General features: G+C 51.1%; 1 protein-coding gene across 1 annotated transcript in view; it reads left to right on the top strand.

Moving 5' to 3' along the window:
- LOC119979320 (hexokinase HKDC1-like) overlaps positions 1-19,807 on the top strand; it is a 148,053-nt gene that overhangs the window by 24,228 nt on the left and 104,018 nt on the right. The gene's annotated exons all lie outside the window — the stretch shown is intronic.

The following is a 19,807-nucleotide window of genomic DNA, read 5'->3' as shown; positions in this document are numbered from 1 at the left end:
CAGCGTCTGTAAATGTCTGTTACGCTCCTCCTTGTCTGAGCAGATCCTGTGTATACTGAGGGCTTGTCCATCGGGGATGGCTTATTTAATGTGTTTAGGGTGGAAGCTGGAGAAGCGGAGCATCGTGAGGTTATCCATGGGCTTGCGGTAAAGCGAAGCGCTGAGGTGACGGTCCTTGATGAAGATGAGTGTGTCCAAGAATGCAACGAATTTTAGAGAGTAGTCCATGGTGAGTCTGATGGTGGAATGGAACTTATTGATGTCATCGTGTAGTCGTTTCAGTGATTCTTCGCCATGGGTCCAAAGGAAAAAAAATTTCTCCGACGTGCAGGACAGACATGTTCCTGTGAAAATTAAAGATGGAAATGGCAAAATTAGGGAACCATGGATGACGGGTTAAATTGTGAGACTAGATAAGATGAAAAAGGAAGCATACATAGGATCGAGGCAACTCAAAACTGATGAAGCTTTGGAGGAATATCGGGAAAGTAGGACAAATCTCAAACGCGCAATAAAGAGGGCTAAAAGGGGTCATGAAATATCTTTGGCCAACAGGGTTAAGGAAAATCCCAAAGCATTTTATTCATATGTAAGGAGCAAGAGGGTAACTAGAGAAAGGATTGGCCCACTCAAAGACAAAAGAGGGAATTTATGCGTGAACTCAGAGGAAATGGGTGAGATTCTTAATGAGTACTTTGCATCGGTATTCACAAAGGAGAGGGACAAGGCGGATGTTGAGGCTAGGGATGGATGTTTAAATACTCTAGGTCAAGTTGTCATACGGAAGAGGGAAGTTTTGGGTATTCTAAAAGACATTAAGGTGGACAAGTCCCCAGGACCGGATGGGATCTATCCCAGGTTACTGAGGGAAGCGAGGGTCGAAATAGCTGGGGCCTTAACAGACATCTTTGCAGCATCCTTGAGCATGGGTGAGATCCCGGAGGATTGAAGAATTGCTAATGTTGTCCCTTTGTTGAAGAAGGGAAGCAGGGATAATCCAGGGAATTATAGACCTGTGAGCTTGACGTCAGTGGTAGGCAAACTGTTGGAGAAGATACTGAGGGATAGCATCTATTCACATCTGGAAGAAAATAGACTTATCAGTGATAGGCAGCATGGTTTTGTGCAGGGAAGGTCATGTCTTACAAACCTAATAGAATTCTTTGAGGAAGTGACAGAGTTAATTGATGAGGGAAGGGCTGTAGATGTCATATACATGGACTTTAGTAAGGCGTTTGATAAGGTTTCCCATGGCAGGTTGATGGAAAAGGTGAAGTCGTATGGGGTTCAGGGTGTACTAGCTAGATGGATAAAGAACTGGCTGGGCAACAGGAGACAGAGAGTAGTGGTGGAAGGGAGTGTCTCAAAATGGAGAAGGGTGACTAGTGGTGTTCCACAGGGATCCGTGCTTGGACCACTGCTGTTTGTGATCTACATAAATGACCTGGAGGAAGGTATAGGCGGTCTGATTAGCAAGTTTGCAGATAATACTAAGATTGGTGGAGTTGCAGATAGCGAGGAGGACTGTCAGAGAATAAAAACAAAATATAGATAGATTGGAGAGTTGGGCAGAGAAATGGCAGATGGAGTTCAATCCAGGCAAATGCGAGGTGATGCATTTTGGAAGATCAAATTCAAGAGCGGACTATATGGTCAATGGAAGGGTCTTGGGGAAAATTGATGTACAGAGAGATCTGGGAGTTCAGGTCCATTATACCCTGAAGGTGGCAACGCAGGTGGATAGAGTGGTCAAGAAGGCATACAGCATGCTTGCCTTCATTGGACGGGGTATTGAGTACAAGAGTTGGCAGGTCATGTTACAGTTGTATAGGGCTTTGGTTCGACCACATTTGGAATACTGCATGCAGTTCTGGTCGCCACATTACCAGAAGGATGTGAATGCTTTGGAGAGGGTGCAGAGGAGGTTCACCAGGAAGTTGCCTGGTATGGAGGGTGCTAGCTATGATGAAAGGTTGAGTAGATTAGGATTGGTTTCGTTGGAAAGATGGAGGTTGAGGGGGGACCTGATTGAGATCTACAAAATTATGAGAGGTATGGACAGGGTGGATAGCAACAAGCTTTTCCCAAGAGTGTGGGTGTCAGTTACAAGGGGGTCATGATTTCAAGGTGAGAGGGGGAAAGTTTAAGGGAGAGGTGCGTGGAAAGTTTTTTACGCAGAGGGTGGTGGGTGCCTGAAACGCTTTACCAGCGGAGGTGGTAGAGGCGGGCACGATAGCATCATTTAAGAGGCATCTAGACAGGTATATGAATGGGCGGGAACAGAGGGAAGTAGACCTTGGAAAATAGGAGACAGGTTTAGATAAAGGATCTGGATCGGTGCAGGCTGGGAGGGCCGAAGGGCCTGTTCCTGTGCTGTAATTTTCTTTGTTCTTTGTATCTGGTGTATAACGTCAGTTGAAGGTCCTGTGCGGTGAGGAAGTCTTGTTCAAACTTGTGCATGAAGATGTTGGCATATTGAGGTGCAAATTTGGTCCCCATGGCTGTTCCATGCGTCTGGATGAAGAATTTGTTGTCGAAGGTGAAGACGTTGTGATCCAGAATGTAGCGGATGAGTTGCAGAATTGCATCTGGAGATTGCCAGTTGTCGGTGTTGAAGACTGAGGCTGTTGCAGCAATGCCGTCATCCTGGGGAATGCTGGTGGAGAGTGCCAAGACGTCCATTGTAACGAGGAATGTTCCTGGTTCAACTGGTCCATGGGTGCTGAGTTTCTGTAGGAAGTCCGTCATGTCACGACAGAAGCTGGGCGTTCCTTGTACGATGGGTTTCAAGATGCCCTCAATGTAGCCAGAGAGGTTCTCACACAGGGTCCCAATCCTTGATATGATAGGATGGCCTGGTGTGTTGGCCTTGTGTATTTTTGGCACATCTTCTTCACTGCCTTCAACACGTCATCGATGAAGATGAACACCTTGCCAAGGTCATCCCCACACCTCCACTACTTGCCCTCAAACAACCGCGCAACCTCAAATAAACCATTGTTAGCAGCAAACTACCCAGCCTTCAGAACAGTGACCACGACACCACACAACTCTGCCATGGCAATCTCTGCAAGATGTGCCAAATCATCGACATGGATACCACCTTTACATGTGAGAACACCACCAACCAGGTACGCGGTACATACTCGTGCGACTTGGCCAATATTGTCTACCTCATACGCTGCAGGAAAGGATGTCCCGAAGCGTGGAACATTGCCGAAACCATGAGGACGCTGCGACAACGGATGAATGGATATCACACAACAATCGCCATGCAGGAATGTTCCCCTCCAGTCCGGGAACATTTCAGCAGTCAAGGGCATTCAGCCTCTGATCTCCGGGTAAGCGTTCTCCAAGGCGGCCTTCAGGATACGCGACAACGCAAAATCGCTGAGCAGAAACTTATAGCCAAGTTCCGCACACATGAGTACGGCCTTAACTGGGACCTTGGATTCATGTCCCATTACATTCGTCCCCCACCATCTGGCCTGGGCTTGCAAAATCCTACCAACTGTCCTGGCTTGAGACAATTCACACCTCTTTAATCTGGGGTAACCCCTATCTCTGGATCTGTAAAGACTTAATCACCTGCAAATGCTTGCATTCTAAGCATTCTCTGGCATCTTTGACTTTGTCTATATATGTGTTTCTGGAACACACCTCTTCATTCACCTGAGGAAAGAGCAGTGCTCCGAAAGCTAGTGATTTGAAACAAACCTGTTGGACTTCAACCTGGTGTTGTAAGACTTCTTACTGTGCTCACCCCAGTCCAACGCCAGCATCTCCGCATCACAATATTCCAAGTGTGGTTTAACTAGGGTTTTATAAAGCTGCAGCAAAACCTCGTGGCTCTTAAACTCAATCCCCCTGTTAATGAAAGCCAACACACCATACATCTTCTTAACAACCCTATCAGCCTGGGTGGCAACTTTGATGGATCTATGTACGTGGACCCAAGATCCCTCTGTTCCTCCACACTTCCAATAATCCTGCCTTTAACCCTGTATTCAGCATTCAAATTTGACCTTCCAAAATGAATCACTTCACATTTATCTAGGTTGAACTCCATTTGCCACTTCTCAGCCCAGCTCTGCATCCTGTCAATGTCCTGTTGTAACCTGCAACAGCCCTCAATAGTATCTACAACTCCCCCAACCTTCGTGTCATCGGCAAACTTACTAACCCACCCTTCCACTTCCTCATCCAAGTCACTTATAAAAACCACAAAAAGCAGAGGACCCAGAACAGATCCTTGCGGGACATCGCTAGTCACCGACCTCCAGGTGGAATACTTTCTGTCCACTACCACTCACTGTCTTCTTTCGGCCAGCCAATTCTGTATCCAGACAGCCAAATGTTGCTGTATCCCATGCCCCCCAATTTTCTGCATGAGCCTACCATGGGGAACCTTATCAAATGCCTTACTGAAATCCACATACACCACATGCACTGCCCGATCTTCATCAATGTGTCTGGTCACATCCTCAAAGAATTCAATGAGGCTTGTGAGGCATGACCTGCCCCTCACAAAGCCATGCTGACTATCTTTAATCAAATTGTTTTTCTAAATAATCATAAATCCTATCTCTCAGAATCCTTTCCAATATTTTCTCACCACAGATGTAAGACTGATGGGTCTATAATTCCCAGGGATTTCCCTATTCCCTTTCTTGAACAGGGGAACAACATTCTCCTCCTTCCAATCATCCGGTGGAGAATGAGGACGCAAAGATCATCGCCAACGGCGCAGCAATCGACTCCCTCACTTCCCGTAGTAACCTTGGGTCTATCCGATCAGGCCCAGGGGACTTATCTATCCTGATGCTTTTCAAAACTTCCAGCACATCCTCCTTCTTAATATCAACCTGTTTGAGTCTATTAACTTGGTTCACGCTGTTCTCATGAGTAACAAGGTCCCTCTCTCTGGTGAATACTGAAGCAAAATATTAATTTAGGGCCTACCCCATCTCCTCAGACTCTAGGCACAAGTTCCCTCCACTATCCCTGATCGGCCCTACTCTCACTCTGATCATCCTCTTATTTCTCACATGAGTGTAGAACGCCTTGGGGTTTTCCCTAATCCTTCCCACCAGGGCTTTTTCATGCCCCCTTCTAGCTCTCCTCAGTCCATTTTTGAGCTGCTTCCTGGCTACCTTGTAACCCTCTAGAGCCTTGCCAGATCCTTGCTTCCTCAACCTTATGTAAGCTTCCTTCTTCCTCTTGACTAGAAGCTCCACTTCTCTTGTCATCCAAGGCTCCTTTACCTTACCATTCCTTCCTCGTCTCAGTGGGACAAAACTATCCAGCACTCGCAGCAAGTGCTCCTTAAAAACCTCCACATTACTGTTGTATATTTCCCCAAGAACAATTGTTCCCACCTTGTGTTGCCCTTTTATATATTTTCTTTTTCTTTTCTTTTCATGTACTAAATGATCGGTTTGAGCTGCTCGCAGAAAAATACTTTTCACTGTACCTCGATACACGTTACAATAAAAAAATCCAATTCAATCTTTGGGCTGTGGGAGGAAACCAGAACACCCGGAAGAAACCCACGCAGACACAGGGAGAAAGTGCAAACTCCGCACAGACAGTCCCCCATAGCTGGAATTCAACCCAGGACCCTGGAGCTGTGAAACAGCACTGCTAAACACTGTGCCGCCCTGCTGTCTAAGTGGGAATAAAGAAAGCAGTTAAGGGTATTGTATTCACTGTATTGAGCAGCATTGTTTAAGAGTTAATTGAAAGCTACTTCCTGGTGTGATATTAAAGACATTTTAATACTGTGTCAGTAATAAAGTTTGATTTAATATACCATATCCCTATGTTTAGTGAAATCGCTCCTGGAGTGAGGTATCCTTTCCTCATAATCTTACAAAATTAAAATAAAATATTGGAGTTCCTGTCCAGTATCCTAGCCACTGTTGGAGTCCGGTCTGGGATGATGTTGACCAGAGGGGCTGGTTTCGCTCACCAGGCTAAATCGCTGGCTTTGAAAGCAGACCAAGCAGGCCAGCAGCACGGTTCGAATCCCGTACCAGCCTCCCCGGACAGGCGCCGGAATGTGGCGACTAGGGGCTTTTCACAGTAACTTCATTGAAGCCTACTCCTGAAAATAAGCGATTTTCATTTTTTTTTTCATGATGCTTGCCGAGCCAGAGTTGCCCACATTCTGTAAAAGAATAAAAATGACAACAAACATCCATAGAATTTGTTTCATAGAATTTACAGTGCAGAAGGAGGCCATTCGGCCCATCGAGTGTGCACCAGCTCTTGGAAAGAGCAGCCTACTTATGCCCACACCTCCACACTATCCCTGTAACCCTATCTAACCTAAGGGCAATTTATCATGGCCAATCCACCTAACCTGCACATCTTTGGACTGTGGGAGGAAACCGGAGCACCCGGAGGAAACCCATGCAGACACGGGGAGAACGTGCAGACTCCGCATGGACAGTGACCCGAGCCTGGTATTGAACCTGGGACCCTGGAGCTGTGAAGCAAATGTGCTAACCACTGTGCTGTCGCTCCGCCTTTCCTCGACTTCCTGACCCATAGACCACAATCAGTAAGAATAAACAACACTTCCTCCACAAGTGTGGCGCTGTGAAGCCATAGTGCTATGCTGCCATGCTGCCAATAAAGATGGCGCCATTAACCCAAGCTGAACATGAGGAGCTGCAGCCCTGCTTGGTACAAACTGGGTCCAGTAAGCTTTCTTCTGAGACACAGGAAGAATGTGCAAACTCCACACACACACACAGTGATCCAAGGTCGGAATCGAACCTAGGTACCTGGCGTTTGAGGCAACTGTGCTAACTACCAAGCCATCTCCATTACTCTGTCATGATTAGTCAACAACCTGCCTGTTATTCCAATTCTGGGTCACAAGGAGTGGACTGAAAGAAAGGAAACTCACATCAAAATCTGACAGTCACTCAATTCATCAGGACCTGAGTATCATTGGCTTTTGAATGTGGATAGAGAAATGTTTGTCTGTTCTAGCTGTGGAAAAAGATTTCAGACATGAATGTGACTGGAACAGCACCAGGAGAATTCAGGATGTCCAATTCACCACAGAAGCCTGGCAGAGACAGAAGCAGCCTGTGCACTTCTCGCTGTGCAGCTTCAATCTTACAAATGCCCAATTCATCTAATAGCACTTCTTTCGTGACTTGTGGGAAGAAACAGGAGGAAACCCACGCAGACACTGGGTGATTGACATGTGGCAGACATGTTACAACAGGAGGCTGTGCCTTCTGGTGTGTGATGTTGGAACATCCCCTCAACAAGGACACGTGTCCCTGAGCCTTTATCATTCTTCAAAGAACCAGGACAATGGTTGACAAAGTGGGTGAGAACTCACCCTCAGATTGAAGAGCAGGTAGCAAATGTGAGTCACCAGATCCCTGGACATTTAGTGGCATTGACGACACTGTCTCTCACTCATCTGTAGAAAAGACAAGGGAGGTCTCTATACTCTCGACCTTGAGAGCCGTTTGGTCACCATGTTTCTGTCAGCCTCATCCTGTTTCTGGAGGGGCCCACTACCTCTTTCTCGTGAAGGTTTAGCTACTCACTCTGGCAAGCCTGGCGCTGTAATCACTTTGTCATCACTTTAATTCATACCCAAAGGTGGGAATTCAGAAAAGCAACAAATCCAACCTCCACTTTCCTAAAGTTTCACTCTGTGTGGCATCACTGAAAGATAAATGAGTCAGCGTGAGCCTCTCAAACTCCAATTTCTCTGTATTTTTAGTTTGTGACTATGGGTTCTGTTATATTAATCAATATAATATCTTTGGTTCTTAATCCAGAATGGTCTGATGGTGTGATTCTCAAGAAATCATCAATCTTTAAATTAAAGCAAAACAGATCTATTGAATAACGAATTGATTAATATTGAATTCACACACTCCACAGAACTATAACTAGTAGTCAAGTAATCTATATTAAAGTGTTAACTAATTTAAACTACACGTGCTGTGATCTATCTCGCTAGTCACTCCTAATTGGAAAAGACCCAAGATCCTTTGCGTTCTCATAGTGGAATCTAGTGTTGTCCTCAAGTGGTTGTGTTACACTAAGATGTAATCATTAACTCTTATGTCTCTCTCTCTCTCTATATATATATATATATATATATATATACATATCATTACATGTTCCAGGGCTTAGATCTAGTTACGATACAATGCCAACACTGAAAACTTCAGCCCCACCCTGTCTTGTCACCCTCACACTCTCCACCCACGCCCTTGCCTTACGTCCCCTCCAGCAGCTGATCTGTGACTGGTTTGTCCAGAGGCTGGGTTCCTCAATTGTTGCACTTCCATCCTACACTCTTTGTGATACTCATGAGGTCTAGGGTGTGATTGAATAGCCACCTTGTGATCTGTGCGCGCCGGTTAGATTGCAGGAGAGGCCGAAATCAGGATCTGTACTAGGCATGAATGGGTTTACGATAGAACATAGAACATAGAACATAGAACAGTACAGCACAGAACAGGCCCTTCGGCCCTCAATGTTGTGCCGAGCCATGATCACCCTACTCAAACCCACGTATCCACCCTATACCCGTAACCCAACAACCCCCCCCTTAACCTTACTTTTATTAGGACACTACGGGCAATTTAGCATGGCCAATCCACCTAACCCGCACATCTTTGGACTGTGGGAAAAAACCGGAGCACCCGGAGGAAACCCACGCACACAGGGGGAGGATGTGCAGACTCCACACAGACAGTGACCCAGCCGGGAATTGAACCTGGGACCCTGGAGCTGTGAAGCATTTATGCTAACCACCATGCTACCCTGCGGCCCAAGATCTAACAGGCCCCCTCCCATTAGCAGGTTCTGGATGCCGCACAGACGTGACAAGACACCAGTTGAGGCCAATTAAGACCAATATACATCTCTTAGTGAGATGGAAGCCCAATCTAATGGCCTCCCGTGAATTAACCAGCTCCCTAGCGAGAGGTCACGCAGCACCATTTTACACTCCTATTCAAAAATGGGAAACTACTGCAAGGCCACTGAGGAGATTGGAGGAGGTGAGTAGCCATTTTCAATCCAGGGCATGCAGGCCAGGGGCACTGGAGCTGCTGCCCAAGTGATTGGGGGGGAAACTCCTCAGGTGGACGGGGGGGTGGACGGGCCTGGTTGGGCTCCAGAGGTCAGGGGCCGCCCTTGGGCTGCAGTGGGAGGGTGGGGGCTGAGGGACTCAGCATCTGCGGGACCTACAGGCCATCCTCTAATATTGTGTATACCCATGACAGAGGCAACTACAGCTGCTGCCTGTCTGCCCCACCACACACTTTTAGAATAGAGCCCTCTTTATGGTTATATACTGAAGGTCATTGAACTCCATTTGACTGTGAGCAGTCTTCGGCTGCACAGCAGAAGGCTATTACTAATAGGAATTGGCATTGTTAGTTGTGAGTGTGGTGAGATAACCACTGTAGTTATGTGTACTGCAGTAGGGGGATGTATGCCTGTACCTGTAATACAGGTTCCTCCGGTCAGCCCCTGCCGGCTAGCTCCGCCCACAGGGAGCTTATGTATAAATGTATGAGAGCTGCTCAGACCCTTAGTCTACTGTTGCAGATGGAGGGACAACATCGTATAGCAATAAAGCCTCTATTGTACTAGTCTCTCGGCTTTGAGTATAATTGTTAGCGCCACAATTTATTGCTGTACGATTTCCCAGTCACCATGGACATCAGTGTCAAGCCTGACCGTCTGCAGCTGGATCCGCATTCGCCTCACGCCAGAAAAGACTTTGATCACTGGCTCGCAGTCTTCGAGGCCTACATCTCTTCAGCAGACCCTCCCCCGACGGAGGCTCAGAAAAAGCAACTCCTGTACTCCAGACTTAGCTCCAGCGTCTTTCCGCTCATTCGAGATGCGACCGACTACACCACAGCTATGGAACTGCTCAAGGAGAATTATGCACCATCGGCGAACACCCTGTTTGCGAGGCATCAACTTTCTACTCGCGTCCAGCAGCCGGGTGAGTCGATTGAGGACTTCTGGAGGGCCCTTATACCTCTGGTACGAGACTGCGACTGCCGGGCCCTCACAGCCACGGAACATTCTGATTTACTCATGCGTGATGCCTTCGTTACAGGCATTGCATCGGACCCCATCCGGCAACGACTGCTGGAAGGGGTCGCCCCCGACCTCGCGGCCGCAAAGGCCCTGGCGCTATCCATGACGGCAGCCTCCCGTAGTGCGCAAACTTACTCCGCTAGCCACTCGGCCCACCCGTCCTACCCCTCGGGGACCCCGCAAACGGCTCCCCAGGCCCATCCGTCCTACCATTCGTGGACCCCGCAAACGGCCCCCCCAGCAGCCGCCCCCGCGCACTATCCCTGCGCTGCCCGCCGCACCGCACCCCCTGGGGGTCCCCACTGTTACTTCTGCGGCCAACAGAAGCACCCTCGCCAACGCTGCCCGGCCCGCACAGCGACCTGCAAAGCTTGTGGCAAGAAAGGCCACTTTGCAGCGGTGTGTCAGTCCCGGACGGTCGCCGCTATCGCGCCGCCGGTCCCCACGCCTCAGCCGCTCCCTCAATGGGCCCCGCCGTCCGCTTCCCCCGACCCCACGTGCGATCAGTGGGCGCCGCCATCTTTTGCCGCCCCCGCCACGTGCGCCCCATGGGCGCCGCCACCTTCATCCACCACAGCCATGTGCGTTCCATGGGCGCCGCCATTTTGTTCTGACCCCATAACGTGCGCTCCATGGCGCCGCCATTTTACCCACAGGTACTGCGGATGCCGCCATCTCATCTCCAGGGGCCGCCATCACGGGACACGGGTCGCTACCGCTCCTCGTCGGACTCATCTGACTCAACCGCCGACCAACCACTGCTCGCCTCCGTTACGCTCGACCAGTCCCGTCCTCGCAACCTGGCACCCTCTTCCACATCGGTGCTGGTCAACGGACATGTGACCTCCTGCCTCATCGACTCCGGGAGCACCGAGAGCTTCGTCCACCCGGACACGGTAAGGCGCTTTTCCTTGCGATCCATCCCGCCGACCGGCAGATCTCCCTTGCCTCCGGTTCCCACTCTGTCCCGATCCGGGGTTTCAGCCTGGTTAAACTCACTGTGCAGGGTGTGGAATTCGACCGTTTCCGTCTGTACATTCTCCCCGACCTCTGCACTTCACTCTTACTAGGCCTGGATTTCCAGTGCAATCTCCAGAGCCTCACCCTCAAATTCGGTGGACCCCTACCTCCCCTCACCGTTTGCGGCCTCGCGACCCTCAAGGTCGAGCCTCCCTCCCTCTTTGCCAATCTGACTGTGGATTGCAAGCCCGTCGCCACCAGGAGCAGACGGTACAGCACCCAGGACAAGGCCTTCATCAGGTCCGAAGTCCAGCGGCTGCTTCGGGAGGGTATCATCGAGGCCAGCAACAGCCCTTGGAGAGCCCAGGTGGTAGTGGTTAAGACCGGGGAGAAGCACAGGATGGTCGTGGACTACAGCCAGACCATCAACCGGTACACGCAGCTCGACGCATACCCCCTCCCCCGCATTTCTGATATGGTCAATCAGATTGCACAGTACCGGGTCTTCTCTACTATTGACCTGAAATCCGCCTACCACCAGCTCCCTATCCGTAAATCGGACCGTCCCTACACTGCCTTCGAGGCGGACGGTCGTCTGTACCAATTTCTGAGGGTTCCCTTCGGCGTCACGAATGGGGTCTCGGTCTTTCAGCGAGAAATGGACCGAATGGTTGACCGGTACGGATTGCAGGCCACCTTCCCGTACCTCGACAATGTCACCATCTGCGGCCATGACCAGCAGGACCATGATGCCAACCTTTATAAATTCCTCCACACCGCACCTCTCCTTAATCTCACGTACAACAAGGAGAAATGCGTGTTCCGCACAGACCGCTTAGCCATCCTTGGCTACGTAGTCCAAAACGGACTACTGGGGCCCGATCCCGACCGCATGCGCCCCCTCATTGAGCTCCCAATTCCCACTGCCCCAAGGCCCTCAAACGCTGCCTTGGGTTTTTCTCTTATTACGCCCAGTGGGTCCCGCAATACGCAGACAAGGCCCGGCCACTTATCCAGTCCACACATTTTCCCCTCTCGGCCGAGGCACAACAGGCCTTCGCCTGCATTCGATCTGACATAGCCAGGGCGGGGATGCACGCCATAGACGAGACTCTGCCTTTCCAAGTAGAGAGCGACGCTTCAGATGTCGCCCTTGCCGCCACGCTGAATCAGGCCGGCAGACCCGTGGCATTCTTTTCACGCACCCTCCACGCCTCCGAAATTCGGCATTCCTCTGTCGAAAAGGAAGCCCAGGCAATCGTTGAAGCGGTGCGGCACTGGAGGCGATACCTGGCCGGCAGGAGATTCACTCTCCTCACTGACCAACGGTCGGTAGCCTTCATGTTCAACAACACGCAGCGGGGCAAGATCAAGAATGACAAAATCTTGCGGTGGAGAATCGAGCTCTCCACCTTTAACTACGAGATCTTGTATCGCCCCGGCAAGCTCAACGAGCCCCCAGACGCCCTCTCCCGAGGTACATGTGCCAGTGCATAAGTGAACCAGCTCCGTGCCTTGCACGACAGCCTTTGCCATCCGGGGGTCACTCGCTTGTACCATCTGATCAAAGCCCGCAATCTGCCCTACTCCGTCGAGGAAGTACGGACAGTCACCAGAGACTGCCAGATCTGTGCGGAGTGCAAGCCGCACTTCTACCGGCCAGATCGCGCGCGCCTGGTGAAAGCATCCCGCCCCTTTGAACGCCTCAGCGTGGACTTCAAAGGGCCCCTTCCCTCCACCGACCGCAACACCTACATCCTTAGTGTGGTCGATGAATTTTCTAGGTTCCCCTTTGCCATCCCATGCCCAGATATGACGTCTGCCACCGTCATCAAGGCCCTGGATTCCATTTTCGCCCTGTTCGGTTTCCCCGACTATATCCACAGTGACAGGGGATCCTCATTCATGAGCGATGAGCTGCGTCAATTCCTGCTCAGCAGGGGTATCGCCTCCAGCAGGACGACCAGCTACAACCCCCGGGGTAACGGGCAGGTAGAGAGGGAGAACTGGACGGTATGGAGGGCCGTCCAGCTGGCCCTACGGTCCAGAAACCTCCCAGCCGCTCGCTGGCAGCAGGTCCTCCCTGACACGCTCCATTCCATTTGATCACTACTGTGCACCGCAACTAACAGTACACCCCATGAACGTGTTTTTGCCTTCCCTAGGAAGTCCACATCCGGAGTGTCGCTCCCGACTTGGCTCACGACTCCGGGCCCAGTCCTTCTCCGTAGGCATGTACGGCACCACAAGGCGGAACCCCTGGTGGACAAAGTACGCCTTCTCCACGCCAACCCTCAGTATGCCTACGTGGAGTTCCCCGACGGCCGCCAGGACACAGTCTCGCTCCGGGACCTGGCTCCCTCAGGTGCCGATCCCATGCCCACACCCCTTCCTGCGCCAACCCCAGCGCCCCCCTATTCGTCCCCATCAGGTCCATCCCTCATCCCCCTGCCCACCCTGGAGGACACGGAAGATTTTGGCTTGCTCTCGGAGTCATCCCACCAGCAGCCAGCACCAACACCGCCAGCACCTGCACCATCGGGGCCATCACCGCCTGTGCCGACGTCACCACCACAGCTACGCCGATCACAGCGGAACGTCCGACCACCGATTCGGCTCAACCTGTAACCTGCTAACCGGATGGACTTTTGATTTTCCTTGTTGGACCCTCTTGTAAATAGCATCCTTTGTATTACAGTTACATGTCACCCCCGCCGGACTCATTTTTTACAGGGGGTGAATGTGGTGAGATAACCACTGTAGTTATGTGTACTGCAGTAGGGGGGTGTATGCCTGTACCTGTAATACAGGTTCCTCCGGTCAGCCCCTGCCGGCTAGCTCCGCCCACAGGGAGCTTATGTATAAATGTATGAGAGCTGCTCAGACCCTTAGTCTACTGTTGCAGATGGAGGGACAACATCGTACAGCAATAAAGCCTCTATTGTACTAGTCTCTCGGCTTTGAGTATAATTGTTAGCGCCACAGTGAGTGCACTGGAAACATCTCAAATGCAATCTCGTGGGTACATGTGCCATGTCTCAGGCGAGTGTTTTTTGCCTAGCGTTCCAACAAACAGTCAGACACTGCCTGAACCCTGGAGGCATCAACAACCCAACAGCAGCAAATCAACAGCAGCCAACAACCAAACAGTCTAAAGCTGGGCTTCAGCACTGGGGATATCTTCGTGACCAGAGACTGATTGTGTGGATCAGGGGAGAGCACCTGAGCACCGTCTCCCTAATGTTCCCGGAAGGGACCTGGGGTCTGGGGTCTCGGGGCTCCTACTGTTGCCGCGGGTGAGTGTGCCGAATGAAGTTCTCCAACACAACTGACTTGGTAGCTGACGTCTTGGGAGAAGGCGGGACACATAAGTGTTGAGGGAGGCCCGGGGGATATAAGGGTCCTGGGGCAGAACCCCTAACTGATTGTCGGTCTCCCTCCATCTCCAATTCCTTACAGCAGCGCAAGATGGGTGGTATTGTTAGCTCCACAGCGGCAGCCCTCGATGTGCTGATGGTAACCCAGGTAGCCAGATGCCGGAGAAGGCGACAACTGCACAATCTGCAGACCTGGCCATCATCAGGCAGGGAGGACCCAGAGGGGTGATGGCCCATGATGTACAGGTGCCATTGGTCTTTTGAGAAGATGACAGACAGCGTGTGCTGCAGGAGGCTCCGTCTCAACAAGGAGATGGTGCAGCACCTGTGCCATGGAGGAGAAGGACACCCTTTCCCAGTGGCCATGAGGATCACCGCAGCCCTGAACATTTATGCTTCGGGTTCATTCCAGGGTTTGAGCAAAAGTCAAGGATGCCTTGTATGCCAGGGAAGCCGACTATATTAACTCTGAGCTGGTTCAAGCCCATCAAGATGCCTGGACAGCAGGATTCTCACCCATTGCCAGGATGCCCTGACCCAGGGGGTAATAATGGCGTGCACCGGAGCTTCTTAAACAGGAAGGGGATCCACTCTCTGAATGTTCACATGTGTGAGACCTCTGGATCATGCACATGTGTGCACGTTTTCCAGAGACCGTGCATGACAGCTACAGCCTGGGACACTTGGAGATTTCCGGCATCTTCGAGGACCATCCTCGGATGACGGGTTGGTTCTTGGGGGATAACCGGTACCCGCTGAGCTCATGTCTGATAATCATGCCAGTGCAGAGGCCGGAGACCAATGCAGAGACCCGCTATAATGAGACCCATGTTGCCACCTATGCTGTCATTGAGCGGTGCATCGAACTGTCAAAATGAAGTTCCAATGCCTGGACCACTCTGGTAGTGCCCTGCAGTACATTCCCCGGAGGGTCACTCCACAAGCTGGCACAGCAGCAGGGATGATGTGCTGGTGGAGGACGAGGACGAACATGTGGCCTCATCTGAGCAGGAGGATGAGGAGAGGCCAGACCAGGAGGGGCTGGAGGATGAGACCAGAGTGGATGCTGATAACTCACTGTGAGGAAAGCTCTATTGCTCCTCAGTTTATGCCAAAGTTGTCTTTCTACTGGCAGCGCACTCACACCCACCCTCTGAATGGGGTCCTGCATCGGGGGCTTTTGCTTGGGGACACTGTGCCCGGGGGGGCAGGTGGTGAGCCATGCGGAGGGCAACTGGGGGATGGGGTGCAGGCAGGACTTCTGTGAAGAATAACATTAAAGAGTCTTCACATGATGCACTTGGAAGACGTCCTCAGGGGGGCCTGTAATGGGTGGACTCTGGCCAACTAACCGGTGTCACAGGAAAGGGGGATCCGAATGTCTCCTTGGTAGAAGGCCCCAGTTTATTCTCCAGCATTTCATCCTCCCTGTCGATGCCCATAGGGCCCTGGGAGTCCACATGGGATGGAGGGGCAGTTGGAGTGAACTCCAGAGGCTTCTGAATCATCTGGATCTGCCAGTCCAAGCGTCTCCCCATTGTCTGCACCATTGTGTCGGTGTCCTTGGCAATGCTCTTTAGTGACTGGGCCACACTCTGGAGTGTTTATCATAGAATTTACAGTGCAGAAGGAGGCCATTCGGCCCATCAAGTCTGCACTGGCTCTTGGAAAGAGCACCCTACCCAAGGTCAACACCTCCACCCTATCCCCATAACTCAGCAACCCCACCCAGCACTAAGGGCAATTTTGGACACTAAGGGCAAATTTATCATGGCCAATCCACCTAACCTGCACATCTTTGGACTGTGGGAGGAAACCAGAGCACCCGGAGGAAACCCACGCACACACGGGGAGGATGTGCAGACTCCGCACAGACAGTGACCCAAGCCGGAAATTGAACCTGGGACCCTGAAGATGTGAGCAATTGTGCTAACCACTATGCCACGTGTTGCCCTGGTTAAGTCACCTGAAGTGTGGAGTAGGTCTACTTGGTGCCATGGTTTTTGTTGCATGAGAGTTAGGTTGAAGAGAGTGCTTTGGCACATCCACCTGCATCTGGGCCACGCTCCTTAGCGACTGGGACATGATGTCAAGGCCCTCAGCCATGGTCATCACAGACTGAACCACGCCTTGGACACCACCACACATGACGCTGACCTCGTTCCTAAGCATTCCACTGCATCGCCACCCTCGAGTCTTGGCCTTGGTGCCATGCAGTGCTGGCACCATCTCCTGCACCCATAACCAGAGTCTCACTGACAACCACCTTCTGAATGTCACGACCATGCCCTGGCATCTGCATCAGCTCTGGGATAACCTTGCCCAGAGGCTCAGCATCTGCTTGGACCCAGCTGTTCCTGGGATCCAGCAGCCCTCCGACTGCTAACTCCCTTGAATATTCCTGCCTCCACCAGATGTGCATCAGCAAACAACGTGGTGCTCATCAGATTTTGCCCCAATGTCGGCCACCGAGTGAGTGTCTCTGCGCTGGTGGACAGTGGGTATGACAGCTGCGATTCCTCGATGGTGAACTCCTCAGAGCTCCCCTCCGAGGTGTTCTCTTGAGTGGGAGTGAGGTGTGGTGGGCCACACCAGTGTCCCAGCCCATCAGGTGGAGATCCTGTGAGAGAATGTTCTCATTGTCTCTGACGTGAGCAACTCACTTGAGATAGGTCCTCTGGGTGAAGGGGCAGTGGATCCATGCCTCTGTGACGGAGGCCTACCTTCTGTCAGTGACTGCTTTCCCTCCTTGATCAACCCTGCAATCTCCCGTGCCCATTTCTCATAGGAGGTGAGGACTCTTATTTCCAAAGCTCTGCTGCCCATCAGTACCCTTCCCTGACGATTAGGGCTAACTTCTCGTGCAGGGACAGAGAGGGGCATTGTGAGCCATGCGTTTGATGTATTGGGAGGGGTTCTACGGCAGGTGGCATGTGTGGGCACCGCTGCTTGCAATGGGGGATTGTGTTGCTGGGTGCTAAGGTGTGGTGGGGCACAAGCACGGTGATGTGCTGTGTGGGGGGGGTGGTGTAAATCAGGGTTGGCAGGCCGGACTGATACCAGGGGCCAGTGTTAACTTAACCTGTGACTCGAAAGAGATTGTTAGTCTCCCTTCTGACTATAAACGGATGTCCTCCTGGTCACGTTGCCTGAAATGACGACCGCTGCCACTGCCTCCAGAAGGCACAGTTCTGGTCCTCCGACCCCCCCCCCCACCCCCCCCCCCCCCCCCCCCCCCCGGATAACAGGGTATCCGTCTTTCTCCACGGCATCCAGCAGCCTGGTTAAGTCAGCATCCCTGAAGCGTGGAGTAGGTCTACTTGGTGCCATGGTTTTTGTTGCATGAGAGTTAGGTTGAGGAGAGTGTTTGTAAGCAGCTCCCCATTGTTAGTGTGGAGTCTCTGGGCGCGTTCCGGCGAATGAGCTGACGGCAGTAGTTCCACTGTGAAGTTCAAAGGAGATCATTTTTGGCGCAAGTCAGGATGCACACAGGAAATCGCGCCAGATATGACACTTAGTACTTTTGTTCTGTTAACCGTGCCCCGAAGTGTCATTGTTGAACGTTGTTATTTGAGGGGGAATTCTCCTATGTGAAGTTGTCAGTACCAGATGGTGAACTACTGCTTCAAGGACCTGATATGGAGCTTGTCCAGTCGGCTAAATGTTCCATTAAGTACTTTTCTTTTGTAAACGCGTTCCGTCCGTCCAGGTGCCCTCATTTGCCATTGGTGCACTTGGTGGCTGCCTTGGTGTCCTCAGAGATGACGTGCTTGACCGGGCAGCAGGAGGTGTTCGTGGTCTGGATCTTCCGGGAGGAGATGGTCTGCCGCTTGCTGTAACGGATGAAACATAGAAACATAGAAAATACAGCACAGAACAGGCCCTTCGGCCCACGTGTTGTGCCGAACTTTTGTCCTAGATTAAGAACAGATTAATCTACACTCCATCATTCTACCGTCATCCATGTACCTATTCAATAGCCGCTTGAAGGTCCCTAATGTTTCCGACTCAACTACTTCCACAGGCAGTGCATTCCATGCCCCACTACTCTCTGGGTAAAGAACCTACCTCTGACATCCCCTCTATATCTTCCACCATTCACCTTAAATTGATGTCCCCTTGTAATGGTTTGTTCTACTACCCGGGGGAAAAATCTCTGACTGCCTACTCTATCTATCCCCTGATCATCTTATAAACCTCTATCAAGTCGTCCCGCATCCTTCTCCGTTCTAATAAGAAAAGGCCTAACACCCTCAACTTTTTCCTCCATTCCAGGCAACATCCTGGTAATCTCCTTTGCACCTTTTCCAAAGCTTCCACATCCTTCCTAAAATGAGGCGACCAGAACTGCACACAGTACGCCAAATGTGGCCTTACCAAGGTTTTGTACAGCTGCATCATCACCTCATGGCTCTTAAATTCATCCCTCTGCTAATGAACGTTAGCACACCATAGGCCTTCTTCACAGCTCTATCCACTTGAGTGGAAACTTTCAAAGATCGATAACATAGACCCCAAGATCTCTCTGCTCCTCCACATTGCCAAGAACCCTACGTTAACCCTGTATTCCGCATTCATATTTGTCCTTCCAAAATGGACAACGTCAACTTTCAGGCTCAGCATCTGTCTTGGCCCCAGCTGTGGTCCTGGATGAAGGTGGAGGGCCCGCAGGTGATGCGCTCGAAGATGTCATTGATGAACGAGTTGATGACGAGGAGGAGATGCCGTGTCCGGGTGCACCTGCTTCAGCACCTTGTAGATGTAGATGCTGTAGCTCTCCTTCCGGCTCTTGCGCTTCTTCTCGCCCTTGACGCACTTCTTTGTGGCCGCCTTCTTCGGTCCCTTCTTGGGGGCATTGCCTTTCCCCTCTGCCTTGGGCATTGCGCAGAGTTTGGACCCTGGGGAACCTCATGTTTGGAATAAGGGTTAAAGCATTGCCAAGGCTGGTCATTAATCTTGCCAAATACCTTTTATTGTTTTACTCCACAATTGGCTGCATTATAATTGAAAGTTTTCAAACATGCCTCAGGTGTGGATCTATTCTAATTAGGCAATATACAATTCAGTTGAGTGTCTTCTTTAATCAGCCCACAATGCAGTGCACAGTCGTCTGAACATCCCTCAGAGCCCCCACCAGCTGAGCTATTTCTCTTGTGAAATCTTGCGTTGATCCGTCCCTTCTGGTTGAAAGATGGTGGAGCTGTTATGACATCCCGGGCTAGTGTGCAGGTCAATTCCAGCCCCGTTTGACCCGAAGTTGGAACACAATTAATTCATAGAAAATGCCTCAATTCTTTGGTCTGTGGCTGCCCAATAATTACAGTCACCAATAAAAGGAAGGGGAAATATGGGAATAAACAAGA

The sequence above is a fragment of the Scyliorhinus canicula genome, chromosome 16, assembly GCF_902713615.1.
Source record: "Scyliorhinus canicula chromosome 16, sScyCan1.1, whole genome shotgun sequence".
Classification (NCBI taxonomy): Eukaryota; Metazoa; Chordata; class Chondrichthyes; order Carcharhiniformes; family Scyliorhinidae; genus Scyliorhinus; species Scyliorhinus canicula.
Note: the sequence above shows the minus strand (reverse complement) of the source record. Positions and strands in the feature narration are given on the sequence as shown.